This window comes from Hippocampus zosterae, chromosome 10, assembly GCF_025434085.1.
Source record: "Hippocampus zosterae strain Florida chromosome 10, ASM2543408v3, whole genome shotgun sequence".
Taxonomy (NCBI): Eukaryota; Metazoa; Chordata; class Actinopteri; order Syngnathiformes; family Syngnathidae; genus Hippocampus; species Hippocampus zosterae.
In genome coordinates, this window is record NC_067460.1 from 857,642 (window position 1) to 870,959 (window position 13,318).

Genomic DNA, 13,318 nt, shown 5'->3' on the forward strand with positions numbered 1-13,318 from the left:
CGGGGAATAGGCCTCTTGGCCGGGGTGAATATGTTGGAACGCGGCGCGCGTAAATAGAAGCGGCTGGAGGTACCGGGGGCGAAGCCCGCCCCGGCCCGGAGGCCGAGTTAAAAAAAATAATAATCCCCGTTCAGTCTCAATGGCGGGGTGCGGGCCGGCCCGGCGGCGAGTGCGGCGGGCAGCAGGCCTCTTGGACAGGTTGAGAGATAAAAAAAATAATAATTCCCGTGCAGTCTCAATGGCGGGGTGCGGGCCGGGGAATAGGCCTCTTGGCCGGGGTGAATATGTTGGAACGCGGCGCGCGTAAATAGAAGCGGCTGGAGGTACCGGGGGCGAAGCCCGCCCCGGCCCGGAGGCCGAGTTAAAAAAAATAATAATCCCCGTTCAGTCTCAATGGCGGGGTGCGGGCCGGCCCGGCGGCGAGTGCGGCGGGCAGCAGGCCTCTTGGACAGGTTGAGAGATAAAAAAATAATAATTCCCGTGCAGTCTCAATGGCGGGGTGCGGGCCGGGGAATAGGCCTCTTGGCCAGGGTGAATATGTTGGAACGCGGCGCGCGTAAATAGAAGCGGCTGGAGGTACCGGGGGCGAAGCCCGCCCCGGCCCGGAGGCCGAGTTAAAAAAAATAATAATCCCCGTTCAGTCTCAATGGCGGGGTGCGGGCCGGCCCGGCGGCGAGTGCGGCGGGCAGCAGGCCTCTTGGACAGGTTGAGAAATAAAAAAATAATAATTCCCGTGCAGTCTCAATGGCGGGGTGCGGGCCGGGGAATAGGCCTCTTGGCCGGGGTGAATAGTGTTGGAACACGGCCCGCGGAAATAGTAGCGGCTGGAGGTACCGGGGGCGATGCCCGCCCGGGCCCGGCGGCCAAGTTAAAAAAATAAATAATCCCCGTTCAGTCTCAATGGCAGGGTGCGGGCCGGCCCGGCGGCGATTGCGGCGGGCAGCAGGCCTCTTGGACAGGTTGAGAGATAAAAAAATAATAATTCCCGTTCAGTCTCAATGGCAGGGTGCGGGCCGGCCCGGCGGCAATTGCGGCGGGCAGCAGGCCTCTTGGACAGGTTGAGAGATAAAAAAATAATAATTCCCATGCAGTCTCAATGGCGGGGTGCGGGCCGGGGAATAGGCCTCTTGGCCGGGGTGAATATGTTGGAACGCGGCGCGCGTAAATAGAAGCGGCTGGAGGTACCGGGGGCGAAGCCCGCCCCGGCCCGGAGGCCGAGTTAAAAAAAATAATAATCCCCGTTCAGTCTCAATGGCGGGGTGCGGGCCGGCCCGGCGGCGAGTGCAGCGGGCAGCAGGCCTCTTGGACAGGTTGAGAGATAAAAAAATAATAATTCCCGTGCAGTCTCAATGGCGGGGTGCGGGCCGGGGAATAGGCCTCTTGGCCGGGGTGAATATGTTGGAACGCGGCGCGCGTAAATAGAAGCGGCTGGAGGTACCGGGGGCGAAGCCCGCCCCGGCCCGGAGGCCGAGTTAAAAAAAATAATAATCCCCGTTCAGTCTCAATGGCGGGGTGCGGGCCGGCCCGGCGGCGATTGCGGCGGGCAGCAGGCCTCTTGGACAGGTTGACAGATAAAAAAATAATAATTCCCGTGCAGTCTCAATGGCGGGGTGCGGGCCGGGGAATAGGCCTCTTGGCCGGGGTGAATAGTGTTGGAACACGGCCCGCGGAAATAGTAGCGGCTGGAGGTACCGGGGGCGATGCCCGCCCCGGCCCGGCGGCCAAGTTAAAAAAATAAATAATCCCGTTCAGTCTCAATGGCAGGGTGCGGGCAGGCCCGGCGGCGATTGCGGCGGGCAGCAGGCCTCTTGGACAGGTTGAGAGATAAAAAAATAATAATTCCCATGCAGTCTCAATGGCGGGGTGCGGGCCGGGGAATAGGCCTCTTGGCCGGGGTGAATATGTTGGAACGCGGCGCGCGTAAATAGAAGCGGCTGGAGGTACCGGGGGCGAAGCCCGCCCCGGCCCGGAGGCCGAGTTAAAAAAAATAATAATCCCCGTTCAGTCTCAATGGCGGGGTGCGGGCCGGCCCGGCGGCGATTGCGGCGGGCAGCAGGCCTCTTGGACAGGTTGAGAGATAAAAAAATAATAATTCCCATGCAGTCTCAATGGCGGGGTGCGGGCCGGGGAATAGGCCTCTTGGCCGGGGTGAATATGTTGGAACGCGGCGCGCGTAAATAGAAGCGGCTGGAGGTACCGGGGGCGAAGCCCGCCCCGGCCCGGAGGCCGAGTTAAAAAAAATAATAATCCCCGTTCAGTCTCAATGGCGGGGTGCGGGCCGGCCCGGCGGCGAGTGCGGCGGGCAGCAGGCCTCTTGGACAGGTTGAGAGATAAAAAAATAATAATTCCCGTGCAGTCTCAATGGCGGGGTGCGGGCCGGGGAATAGGCCTCTTGGCCGGGGTGAATAGTGTTGGAACACGGCCCGCGGGAATAGTAGCGGCTGGAGGTATAGGGGGCGATGCCCGCCCCGGCCCGGCGGCCAAGTTAAAAAAATAAATAATCCCCGTTCAGTCTCAATGGCAGGGTGCGGGCCGGCCCGGCGGCGATTGCGGCGGGCAGCAGGCCTCTTGGACAGGTTGAGAGATAAAAAAATAATAATTCCCGTGCAGTCTCAATGGCGGGGTGCGGGCCGGGGAATAGGCCTCTTGGCCGGGGTGAATAGTGTTGGAACACGGCCCGCGGAAATAGTAGCGGCTGGAGGTACCGGGGGCGATGCCCGCCCCGGGCCGGCGGCCAAGTTAAAAAAATAAATAATCCCCGTTCAGTCTCAATGGCAGGGTGCGGGCCGGCCCGGCGGCGAGTGCGGCGGGCAGCAGGCCTCTTGGACAGGTTGAGAGATAAAAAAATAATAATTCCCGTTCAGTCTCAATGGCAGGGTGCGGGCCGGCCCGGCGGCGATTGCGGCGGGCAGCAGGCCTCTTGGACAGGTTGAGAGATAAAAAAATAATAATTCCCATGCAGTCTCAATGGCGGGGTGCGGGCCGGGGAATAGGCCTCTTGGCCGGGGTGAATATGTTGGAACGCGGCGCGCGTAAATAGAAGCGGCTGGAGGTACCGGGGGCGAAGCCCGCCCCGGCCCGGAGGCCGAGTTAAAAAAAATAATAATCCCCGTTCAGTCTCAATGGCGGGGTGCGGGCCGGCCCGGCGGCGAGTGCGGCGGGCAGCAGGCCTCTTGGACAGGTTGAGAGATAAAAAAATAATAATTCCCGTGCAGTCTCAATGGCGGGGTGCGGGCCGGGGAATAGGCCTCTTGGCCGGGGTGAATAGTGTTGGAACACGGCCCGCGGAAATAGTAGCGGCTGGAGGTACCGGGGGCGATGCCCGCCCCGGGCCGGCGGCCAAGTTAAAAAAATAAATAATCCCCGTTCAGTCTCAATGGCAGGGTGCGGGCCGGCCCGGCGGCGATTGCGGCGGGCAGCAGGCCTCTTGGACAGGTTGAGAGATAAAAAAATAATAATTCCCGTGCAGTCTCAACGGCGGGGTGCGGGCCGGCCCGGCGGACGAGTGTGGCCGGGGAAGAGGCCTCTTGGCCGGGGTGAATATGTTGGAACGCGGCGCGCGTAAATAGAAGCGGCTGGAGGTACCGGGGGAGAAGCCCGCCCCGGCCCGGAGGCCGAGTTAAAAAAAATAATAATCCCCGTTCAGTCTCAATGGCGGGGTGCGGGCCGGCCCGGCGGCGAGTGCGGCGGGCAGCAGGCCTCTTGGACAGGTTGAGAGATAAAAAAATAATAATTCCCGTGCAGTCTCAATGGCGGGGTGCGGGCCGGCCCGGCGGACGAGTGTGGCCGGGGAAGAGGCCTCTTGGCCGGGGTGAATATGTTGGAACGCGGCGCGCGTATATAGAAGCGGCTGGAGGTACCGGGGGCGAAGCCCGCCCCGGCCCGGAGGCCGAGTTAAAAAAAATAATAATCCCCGTTCAGTCTCAATGGCGGGGTGCGGGCCAGCCCGGCGGCGAGTGCGGCGGGCAGCAGGCCTCTTGGACAGGTTGAGAGATAAAAAAATAATAATTCCCGTGCAGCCTCAATGGCGGGGTGCGGGCCGGGGAATAGGCCTCTTGGCCGGGGTGAATAGTGTTGGAACACGGCCCGCGGAAATAGTAGCGGCTGGAGGTACCGGGGGCGATGCCCGCCCCGGCCCAGCGGCCAAGTTAAAAAAATAAATAATCCCGTTCAGTCTCAATGGCAGGGTGCGGGCCGGCCCGGCGGCGATTGCGGCGGGCAGCAGGCCTCTTGGACAGGTTGAGAGATAAAAAAATAATAATTCCCATGCAGTCTCAATGGCGAGGTGCGGGCCGGGGAATAGGCCTCTTGGCCGGGGTGAATAGTGTTGGAACACGGCCCGCGGAAATAGTAGCGGCTGGAGGTACCGGGGGCGATGCCCGCCCCGGCCCGGCGGCCAAGTTAAAAAAATAAATAATCCCGTTCAGTCTCAATGGCAGGGTGCGGGCCGGCCCGGCGGCGAGTGCGGCGGGCAGCAGGCCTCTTGGACAGGTTGAGAGATAAAAAAATAATAATTCCCGTTCAGTCTCAATGGCAGGGTGCGGGCCGGCCCGGCGGCAATTGCGGCGGGCAGCAGGCCTCTTGGACAGGTTGAGAGATAAAAAAATAATAATTCCCATGCAGTCTCAATGGCGGGGTGCGGGCCGGGGAATAGGCCTCTTGGCCGGGGTGAATATGTTGGAACGCGGCGCGCGTAAATAGAAGCGGCTGGAGGTACCGGGGGCGCAGCCCGCCCCGGCCCGGAGGCCGAGTTAAAAAAAATAATAATCCCCGTTCAGTCTCAATGGCGGGGTGCGGGCGGGCCCGGCGGCGAGTGCGGCGGGCAGCAGGCCTCTTGGACAGGTTGAGAGATAAAAAAATAATAATTCCCGTGCAGTCTCAATGGCGGGGTGCGGGCCGGGGAATAGGCCTCTTGGCCGGGGTGAATATGTTGGAACGCGGCGCGCGTAAATAGAAGCGGCTGGAGGTACCGGGGGCGAAGCCCGCCCCGGCCCGGAGGCCGAGTTAAAAAAAATAATAATCCCCGTTCAGTCTCAATGGCGGGGTGCGGGCCGGCCCGGCGGCGAGTGCGGCGGGCAGCAGGCCTCTTGGACAGGTTGAGAGATAAAAAAATAATAATTCCCGTGCAGTCTCAATGGCGGGGTGCGGGCCGGGGAATAGGCCTCTTGGCCGGGGTGAATAGTGTTGGAACACGGCCCGCGGAAATAGTAGCGGCTGGAGGTACCGGGGGCGATGCCCGCCCCGGCCCGGCGGCCAAGTTAAAAAAATAAATAATCCCGTTCAGTCTCAATGGCAGGGTGCGGGCCGGCCCGGCGGCGATTGCGGCGGGCAGCAGGCCTCTTGGACATGTTGAGAGATAAAAAAATAATAATTCCCATGCAGTCTCAATGGCGGGGTGCGGGCCGGGGAATAGGCCTCTTGGCCGGGGTGAATATGTTGGAACGCGGCGCGCATAAATAGAAGCGGCTGGAGGTACCGGGGGCGAAGCCCGCCCCGGCCCGGAGGCCGAGTTAAAAAAAATAATAATCCCCGTGCAGTCTCAACGGCGGGGTGCGGGCCGGCCCGGCGGACGAGTGTGGCCGGGGAAGAGGCCTCTTGGCCGGGGTGAATATGTTGGAACGCGGCGCGCGTAAATAGAAGCGGCTGGAGGTACCGGGGGAGAAGCCCGCCCCGGCCCGGAGGCCGAGTTAAAAAAAATAATAATCCCCGTTCAGTCTCAATGGCGGGGTGCGGGCCGGCCCGGCGGCGAGTGCGGCGGGCAGCAGGCCTCTTGGACAGGTTGAGAGATAAAAAAATAATAATTCCCGTGCAGTCTCAATGGCGGGGTGCGGGCCGGGGAATAGGCCTCTTGGCCGGGGTGAATAGTGTTGGAACACGGCCCGCGGAAATAGCAGCGGCTGGAGGTACCGGGGGCGATGCCCGCCCCGGCCCGGCGGCCAAGTTAAAAAAATAAATAATCCCGTTCAGTCTCAATGGCAGGGTGCGGGCCGGCCCGGCGGCGATTGCGGCGGGCAGCAGGCCTCTTGGACAGGTTGAGAGATAAAAAAATAATAATTCCCATGCAGTCTCAATGGCGGGGTGCGGGCCGGGGAATAGGCCTCTTGGCCGGGGTGAATATGTTGGAACGCGGCGCGCGTAAATAGAAGCGGCTGGAGGTACCGGGGGCGAAGCCCGCCCCGGCCCGGAGGCCGAGTTAAAAAAAAATAATAATCCCCGTTCAGTCTCAATGGCGGGGTGCGGGCCGGCCCGGCGGCGAGTGCGGCGGGCAGCAGGCCTCTTGGACAGGTTGAGAGATAAAAAAATAATAATTCCCGTGCAGTCTCAATGGCGGGGTGCGGGCCGGGGAATAGGCCTCTTGGCCGGGGTGAATAGTGTTGGAACACGGCCCGCGGAAATAGTAGCGGCTGGAGGTACCGGGGGCGATGCCCGCCCCGGCCCGGCGGCCAAGTTAAAAAAATAAATAATCCCCGTTCAGTCTCAATGGCAGGGTGCGGGCCGGCCCGGCGGCGATTGCGGCGGGCAGCAGGCCTCTTGGACAGGTTGAGAGATAAAAAAATAATAATTCCGTGCAGTCTCAATGGCGGGGTGCGGGCCGGGGAATAGGCCTCTTGGCCGGGGTGAATAGTGTTGGAACACGGCCCGCGGAAATAGTAGCGGCTGGAGGTACCGGGGAGGATGCCCGCCCCGGGCCGGCGGCCAAGTTAAAAAAATAAATAATCCCCGTTCAGTCTCAATGGCAGGGTGCGGGCCGGCCCGGCGGCGAGTGCGGCGGGCAGCAGGCCTCTTGGACAGGTTGAGAGATAAAAAAATAATAATTCCCGTTCAGTCTCAATGGCAGGGTGCGGGCCGGCCCGGCGGCGATTGCGGCGGGCAGCAGGCCTCTTGGACAGGTTGAGAGATAAAAAAATAATAATTCCCATGCAGTCTCAATGGCGGGGTGCGGGCCGGGGAATAGGCCTCTTGGCCGGGGTGAATATGTTGGAACGCGGCGCGCGTAAATAGAAGCGGCTGGAGGTACCGGGGGCGAAGCCCGCCCGGCCCGGAGGCCGAGTTAAAAAAAATAATAATCCCCGTTCAGTCTCAATGGCGGGGTGCGGGCCGGCCCGGCGGCGAGTGCGGCGGGCAGCAGGCCTCTTGGACAGGTTGAGAGATAAAAAAAATAATAATTCCCGTGCAGTCTCAATGGCGGGGTGCGGGCCGGGAAATAGGCCTCTTGGCCGGGGTGAATATGTTGGAACGCGGCGCGCGTAAATAGAAGCGGCTGGAGGTACCGGGGGCGAAGCCCGCCCCGGCCCGGAGGCCGAGTTAAAAAAAATAATAATCCCCGTTCAGTCTCAATGGCGGGGTGCGGGCCGGCCCGGCGGCGATTGCGGCGGGCAGCAGGCCTCTTGGACAGGTTGAGAGATAAAAAAATAATAATTCCCGTGCAGTCTCAATGGCGGGGTGCGGGCCGGGGAATAGGCCTCTTGGCCGGGGTGAATAGTGTTGGAACACGGCCCGCGGAAATAGTAGCGGCTGGAGGTACCGGGGCCGATGCCCGCCCCGGCCCGGCGGCCAAGTTAAAAAAATAAATAATCCCGTTCAGTCTCAATGGCAGGGTGCGGGCCGGCCCGGCGGCGATTGCGGCGGGCAGCAGGCCTCTTGGACAGGTTGAGAGATAAAAAAATAATAATTCCCATGCAGTCTCAATGGCGGGGTGCGGGCCGGGGAATAGGCCTCTTGGCCGGGGTGAATATGTTGGAACGCGGCGCGCGTAAATAGAAGCGGCTGGAGGTACCGGGGGCGAAGCCCGCCCCGGCCCGGAGGCCGAGTTAAAAAAAATAATAATCCCCGTTCAGTCTCAATGGCGGGGTGCGGGCCGGCCCGGCGGCGAGTGCGGCGGGCAGCAGGCCTCTTGGACAGGTTGAGAGATAAAAAAATAATAATTCCCGTGCAGTCTCAATGGCGGGGTGCGGGCCGGGGAATAGGCCTCTTGGCCAGGGTGAATATGTTGGAACGCGGCGCGCGTAAATAGAAGCGGCTGGAGGTACCGGGGGCGAAGCCCGCCCCGGCCCGGAGGCCGAGTTAAAAAAAATAATAATCCCCGTTCAGTCTCAATGGCGGGGTGCGGGCCGGCCCGGCGGCGAGTGCGGCGGGCAGCAGGCCTCTTGGACAGGTTGAGAAATAAAAAAATAATAATTCCCGTGCAGTCTCAATGGCGGGGTGCGGGCCGGGGAATAGGCCTCTTGGCCGGGGTGAATAGTGTTGGAACACGGCCCGCGGAAATAGTAGCGGCTGGAGGTACCGGGGGCGATGCCCGCCCGGGCCCGGCGGCCAAGTTAAAAAAATAAATAATCCCCGTTCAGTCTCAATGGCAGGGTGCGGGCCGGCCCGGCGGCGATTGCGGCGGGCAGCAGGCCTCTTGGACAGGTTGAGAGATAAAAAAATAATAATTCCCGTTCAGTCTCAATGGCAGGGTGCGGGCCGGCCCGGCGGCAATTGCGGCGGGCAGCAGGCCTCTTGGACAGGTTGAGAGATAAAAAAATAATAATTCCCATGCAGTCTCAATGGCGGGGTGCGGGCCGGGGAATAGGCCTCTTGGCCGGGGTGAATATGTTGGAACGCGGCGCGCGTAAATAGAAGCGGCTGGAGGTACCGGGGGCGAAGCCCGCCCCGGCCCGGAGGCCGAGTTAAAAAAAATAATAATCCCCGTTCAGTCTCAATGGCGGGGTGCGGGCCGGCCCGGCGGCGAGTGCAGCGGGCAGCAGGCCTCTTGGACAGGTTGAGAGATAAAAAAATAATAATTCCCGTGCAGTCTCAATGGCGGGGTGCGGGCCGGGGAATAGGCCTCTTGGCCGGGGTGAATATGTTGGAACGCGGCGCGCGTAAATAGAAGCGGCTGGAGGTACCGGGGGCGAAGCCCGCCCCGGCCCGGAGGCCGAGTTAAAAAAAATAATAATCCCCGTTCAGTCTCAATGGCGGGGTGCGGGCCGGCCCGGCGGCGATTGCGGCGGGCAGCAGGCCTCTTGGACAGGTTGACAGATAAAAAAATAATAATTCCCGTGCAGTCTCAATGGCGGGGTGCGGGCCGGGGAATAGGCCTCTTGGCCGGGGTGAATAGTGTTGGAACACGGCCGGCGGAAATAGTAGCGGCTGGAGGTACCGGGGGCGATGCCCGCCCCGGCCCGGCGGCCAAGTTAAAAAAATAAATAATCCCGTTCAGTCTCAATGGCAGGGTGCGGGCAGGCCCGGCGGCGATTGCGGCGGGCAGCAGGCCTCTTGGACAGGTTGAGAGATAAAAAAATAATAATTCCCATGCAGTCTCAATGGCGGGGTGCGGGCCGGGGAATAGGCCTCTTGGCCGGGGTGAATATGTTGGAACGCGGCGCGCGTAAATAGAAGCGGCTGGAGGTACCGGGGGCGAAGCCCGCCCCGGCCCGGAGGCCGAGTTAAAAAAAATAATAATCCCCGTTCAGTCTCAATGGCGGGGTGCGGGCCGGCCCGGCGGCGAGTGCGGCGGGCAGCAGGCCTCTTGGACAGGTTGAGAGATAAAAAAATAATAATTCCCGTGCAGTCTCAATGGCGGGGTGCGGGCCGGGGAATAGGCCTCTTGGCCGGGGTGAATATGTTGGAACGCGGCGCGCGTAAATAGAAGCGGCTGGAGGTACCGGGGGCGAAGCCCGCCCCGGCCCGGAGGCCGAGTTAAAAAAAATAATAATCCCCGTTCAGTCTCAATGGCGGGGTGCGGGCCGGCCCGGCGGCGATTGCGGCGGGCAGCAGGCCTCTTGGACAGGTTGACAGATAAAAAAATAATAATTCCCGTGCAGTCTCAATGGCGGGGTGCGGGCCGGGGAATAGGCCTCTTGGCCGGGGTGAATAGTGTTGGAACACGGCCCGCGGAAATAGTAGCGGCTGGAGGTACCGGGGGCGATGCCCGCCCCGGCCTGGCGGCCAAGTTAAAAAAATAAATAATCCCGTTCAGTCTCAATGGCAGGGTGCGGGCCGGCCCGGCGGCGATTGCGGCGGGCAGCAGGCCTCTTGGACAGGTTGAGAGATAAAAAAATAATAATTCCCATGCAGTCTCAATGGCGGGGTGCGGGCCGGGGAATAGGCCTCTTGGCCGGGGTGAATATGTTGGAACGCGGCGCGCGTAAATAGAAGCGGCTGGAGGTACCGGGGGCGAAGCCCGCCCCGGCCCGGAGGCCGAGTTAAAAAAAATAATAATCCCCGTTCAGTCTCAATGGCGGGGTGCGGGCCGGCCCGGCGGCGAGTGCGGCGGGCAGCAGGCCTCTTGGACAGGTTGAGAGATAAAAAAAATAATAATTCCCGTGCAGTCTCAATGGCGGGGTGCGGGCCGGGAAATAGGCCTCTTGGCCGGGGTGAATATGTTGGAACGCGGCGCGCGTAAATAGAAGCGGCTGGAGGTACCGGGGGCGAAGCCCACCCCGGCCCGGAGGCCGAGTTAAAAAAAATAATAATCCCCGTTCAGTCTCAATGGCGGGGTGCGGGCCGGCCCGGCGGCGATTGCGGCGGGCAGCAGGCCTCTTGGACAGGTTGAGAGATAAAAAAATAATAATTCCCGTGCAGTCTCAATGGCGGGGTGCGGGCCGGGGAATAGGCCTCTTGGCCGGGGTGAATAGTGTTGGAACACGGCCCGCGGAAATAGTAGCGGCTGGAGGTACCGGGGCCGATGCCCGCCCCGGCCCGGCGGCCAAGTTAAAAAAATAAATAATCCCGTTCAGTCTCAATGGCAGGGTGCGGGCCGGCCCGGCGGCGATTGCGGCGGGCAGCAGGCCTCTTGGACAGGTTGAGAGATAAAAAAATAATAATTCCCATGCAGTCTCAATGGCGGGGTGCGGGCCGGGGAATAGGCCTCTTGGCCGGGGTGAATATGTTGGAACGCGGCGCGCGTAAATAGAAGCGGCTGGAGGTACCGGGGGCGAAGCCCGCCCCGGCCCGGAGGCCGAGTTAAAAAAAATAATAATCCCCGTTCAGTCTCAATGGCGGGGTGCGGGCCGGCCCGGCGGCGAGTGCGGCGGGCAGCAGGCCTCTTGGACAGGTTGAGAGATAAAAAAATAATAATTCCCGTGCAGTCTCAATGGCGGGGTGCGGGCCGGGGAATAGGCCTCTTGGCCAGGGTGAATATGTTGGAACGCGGCGCGCGTAAATAGAAGCGGCTGGAGGTACCGGGGGCGAAGCCCGCCCCGGCCCGGAGGCCGAGTTAAAAAAAATAATAATCCCCGTTCAGTCTCAATGGCGGGGTGCGGGCCGGCCCGGCGGCGAGTGCGGCGGGCAGCAGGCCTCTTGGACAGGTTGAGAAATAAAAAAATAATAATTCCCGTGCAGTCTCAATGGCGGGGTGCGGGCCGGGGAATAGGCCTCTTGGCCGGGGTGAATAGTGTTGGAACACGGCCCGCGGAAATAGTAGCGGCTGGAGGTACCGGGGGCGATGCCCGCCCGGGCCCGGCGGCCAAGTTAAAAAAATAAATAATCCCCGTTCAGTCTCAATGGCAGGGTGCGGGCCGGCCCGGCGGCGATTGCGGCGGGCAGCAGGCCTCTTGGACAGGTTGAGAGATAAAAAAATAATAATTCCCGTTCAGTCTCAATGGCAGGGTGCGGGCCGGCCCGGCGGCAATTGCGGCGGGCAGCAGGCCTCTTGGACAGGTTGAGAGATAAAAAAATAATAATTCCCATGCAGTCTCAATGGCGGGGTGCGGGCCGGGGAATAGGCCTCTTGGCCGGGGTGAATATGTTGGAACGCGGCGCGCGTAAATAGAAGCGGCTGGAGGTACCGGGGGCGAAGCCCGCCCCGGCCCGGAGGCCGAGTTAAAAAAAATAATAATCCCCGTTCAGTCTCAATGGCGGGGTGCGGGCCGGCCCGGCGGCGAGTGCAGCGGGCAGCAGGCCTCTTGGACAGGTTGAGAGATAAAAAAATAATAATTCCCGTGCAGTCTCAATGGCGGGGTGCGGGCCGGGGAATAGGCCTCTTGGCCGGGGTGAATATGTTGGAACGCGGCGCGCGTAAATAGAAGCGGCTGGAGGTACCGGGGGCGAAGCCCGCCCCGGCCCGGAGGCCGAGTTAAAAAAAATAATAATCCCCGTTCAGTCTCAATGGCGGGGTGCGGGCCGGCCCGGCGGCGATTGCGGCGGGCAGCAGGCCTCTTGGACAGGTTGACAGATAAAAAAATAATAATTCCCGTGCAGTCTCAATGGCGGGGTGCGGGCCGGGGAATAGGCCTCTTGGCCGGGGTGAATAGTGTTGGAACACGGCCGGCGGAAATAGTAGCGGCTGGAGGTACCGGGGGCGATGCCCGCCCCGGCCCGGCGGCCAAGTTAAAAAAATAAATAATCCCGTTCAGTCTCAATGGCAGGGTGCGGGCAGGCCCGGCGGCGATTGCGGCGGGCAGCAGGCCTCTTGGACAGGTTGAGAGATAAAAAAATAATAATTCCCATGCAGTCTCAATGGCGGGGTGCGGGCCGGGGAATAGGCCTCTTGGCCGGGGTGAATATGTTGGAACGCGGCGCGCGTAAATAGAAGCGGCTGGAGGTACCGGGGGCGAAGCCCGCCCCGGCCCGGAGGCCGAGTTAAAAAAAATAATAATCCCCGTTCAGTCTCAATGGCGGGGTGCGGGCCGGCCCGGCGGCGAGTGCGGCGGGCAGCAGGCCTCTTGGACAGGTTGAGAGATAAAAAAATAATAATTCCCGTGCAGTCTCAATGGCGGGGTGCGGGCCGGGGAATAGGCCTCTTGGCCGGGGTGAATATGTTGGAACGCGGCGCGCGTAAATAGAAGCGGCTGGAGGTACCGGGGGCGAAGCCCGCCCCGGCCCGGAGGCCGAGTTAAAAAAAATAATAATCCCCGTTCAGTCTCAATGGCGGGGTGCGGGCCGGCCCGGCGGCGATTGCGGCGGGCAGCAGGCCTCTTGGACAGGTTGACAGATAAAAAAATAATAATTCCCGTGCAGTCTCAATGGCGGGGTGCGGGCCGGGGAATAGGCCTCTTGGCCGGGGTGAATAGTGTTGGAACACGGCCCGCGGAAATAGTAGCGGCTGGAGGTACCGGGGGCGATGCCCGCCCCGGCCTGGCGGCCAAGTTAAAAAAATAAATAATCCCGTTCAGTCTCAATGGCAGGGTGCGGGCCGGCCCGGCGGCGATTGCGGCGGGCAGCAGGCCTCTTGGACAGGTTGAGAGATAAAAAAATAATAATTCCCATGCAGTCTCAATGGCGGGGTGCGGGCCGGGGAATAGGCCTCTTGGCCGGGGTGAATATGTTGGAACGCGGCGCGCGTAAATAGAAGCGGCTGGAGGTACCGGGGGCGAAGCCCGCCCCGGCCCGGAGG